At 44.8% G+C, this 2639-nt stretch overlaps 1 pseudogene; it reads right to left on the minus strand.

The window, feature by feature from the left end:
• Window positions 1–784: 784 nt before the first annotated feature.
• LOC106723962 lies at window positions 785–1310 on the minus strand (annotated as a pseudogene).
• Between the last annotated feature and the right edge of the window lie 1329 nt (window positions 1311–2639).

The raw sequence follows: 2639 nt of genomic DNA on the forward strand, positions 1-2639 counted from the left end.
TTTTTAAAAAAATATTATAATAAGTATTACAAAGGGTATTACATATGTGTCCTTTTTCCTCCGCCCTTGACAATCCCCTGGCCTCCCCTATCCCCCAGTGTCTTATGTCCATTGGTTATGCTTATATGCATGCATACAAGTCCTTCGGTTGATCTCTTACTCCCCTCCCTTCTGCCCCCCAACCCTCTCTGGCCTTCCCGCTGCAGTTTGACAATCAGTTTGAGGCAGCTCTGCCTCTGTATCTATTATTGTTCAAAAGTTTGTAATGGTCTTTATTATCCATGAATGAGTGAGATCATGTGGTATTTTTCCTTCATTGACTGGCTTATTTCACTTAGCATAATGCTCTCCAGCTCCATCCATGCCGTTGCAAATTGTAAGAGTTCCTTCTTTTTTACAGCAGCATAGTATTCCATCGTGTAGATGTACCACAGTTTTCTAATCCATTCATCTACTGATGGGCACTTAGGCTGTTTCCAGATCTTAGCTATGGTGAATTGTGCTGCTATGAACATAGGGGTGCATATATCCTTTCTGATTGGTGTTTCTGGTTTATTGGGATATATTCCTAGAAATGGGATCACTGGGTCAAATGGGAGTTCCACTTTTAACTTAGTGACTTTGAGCATGTTTTCATATGTCTCTTGGCTTTCTGAATGTCCTCTTTTGAAAAGTGTCCAATTAGGTCCTTTGCCCATTTTTTGATTGGATAAAGCTTATATTTATTAATTTCAGAACTTCTGTTGAGTACAAAGTTAGAAGAAAAGAGCATAAAAAACCTCCATTCATTTCCTTGACAAGCATAACCTAGCATAGCTATTTCCCAGGCCAGTCTTCCTAGTCCAGCACCAGGTACCAGAATATTTACTTTAGAAGGATCCTATCTCTTTTGGAAAAATTTTAATAATTTCTTTAATGATTGGCTGGTAGTAGGCATCCCTTTCTGCTTTTCCACTTTCACACCAGTCTCTCACAAACTGTTTCAATGTGGATTTTAACTTATCCATGTCAAATGTAGATGTTGACATAATCTTCCCATTCCCATTTTGTCCATATTCTTTATTTTCAAACATATGTATGCAATCATTCACAATGGTCAGTAGTTTTCCTTGATTATGATCAATGTATTTCCGGATCTTGTCCAAGTGGAGAAGAAACTGAGGAAGGAGTTTCTGTTGATTAGCTGGAAGTGATCGAAATTGTCTTTCTGTTCGGTTCACTCGCTCATGCATACTGGTGCCATAGTAGCGGAAGGCATTGATGATCTTCCAGGAGTACTCGCGCTGGAGCCTCCGTCGTCCCTGTCCTCCCCCTCCAGCCTCTCCTCCTCCGTGTTGTGCGTGGCATGGCTGCCGCCCCCGGAATCCACTTCCCCGGAGCCGAAGACCGACCCCAACGCTGCTGAGTAGCTGCTGCAGCCCTCAGCCTGGCTCTCTTGCGTCTCGCTGCGAAGGCAGCAATGGATGTCATGTAGCCCACTTAAGCCTCCTCTTTTGATTGTAATGTATAAAATAAGATGCAAAACTGCCATTCTCTGGAGCATTTTCTCAATCTGTTAAGATTTTGCTTCCTGGCAATTGTGGCCAGTTTGCCTCAAATAAACTCATAAAAATTCTCTACAGGTTTGAATGATTTTCACGTTGACGCAATCTAAGAGGACAGAGGTCAGTGCCCCCACTAAACAGTCAGGCACCGACTGCTTCCGACCACCCAGGATCAGCTTCACTGGTTTCCCACATGGTCACTGTCAACGTTCAAACCTGTAAAGAGTATCTGAGTTTATTTGAGCCAAACTGTCGATAACTGCCGGGAAGCAGCAGAATCTTAACGTATTGGGATAATACCCGGAGAAGGCATTTTTCACCTATTTTTATACATCACCATCAAAGGAGGAGACACGAGTGGGTTTCAGGAGATCCATGCAGCGGTTCTCAACCTGTGGGTCGCGACCGTCGGAAAACACATATATAATTTCATATTGTTTTTGTGATTAAGCACTATGCATTAATTATGTTCAATTTGTAACAATGAAAATACATCCTGCATATCAGATATTTACATGACGATTCATAACAATAGCAAAATTACAGTTATGAAGTAGCAACGAAAATAATTTTATGGTTGGGGGTCGCCACAACATGAGGAGCTGTATTGAAGGGTCGCGGCATGAGGAAGGTTGAGAACCACTGAAGGTTGGGAGAAAGCAATGCAGGGAAGCCTCGGGGACTGGGTGGAAAGTAAAGTAACAGACACAGGCTGCTTGTACGCAGGTGGGTGCAGGGCAGCTGGCAGCTGACAATTAATTAACACCGTAAGGAGGGCATCTGCGCCCGGCCCGGCGCCCAGGCGTGTGGCTGCGCCCTGAGGGCATGGACGCGAGGGGAGTGACCCTGACCCTGACGTTGCACAGGGTGTTGTCTTAGATGCAAAAGGACAGTAAGCTCAGTCAAGACTGAAACTTGGCCTTCGTCAGCCAGGACATGACTACCCACTATAAACTGCTTTTATTAAAGGTTTTCAGACCACCTTTTGTGGTCACTTTAGAGCTCTGAGCGTCCCTGAGTCGGCAGGTTAGCACTCGGCCCCTTGGCCGCCACGTCCCCGAACCCCGTTTCACAGACGCGGGGCGCGGCCCGGCA

This window comes from Myotis brandtii, unplaced genomic scaffold, assembly GCF_000412655.1.
Source record: "Myotis brandtii unplaced genomic scaffold, ASM41265v1 scaffold684, whole genome shotgun sequence".
Classification (NCBI taxonomy): Eukaryota; Metazoa; Chordata; class Mammalia; order Chiroptera; family Vespertilionidae; genus Myotis; species Myotis brandtii.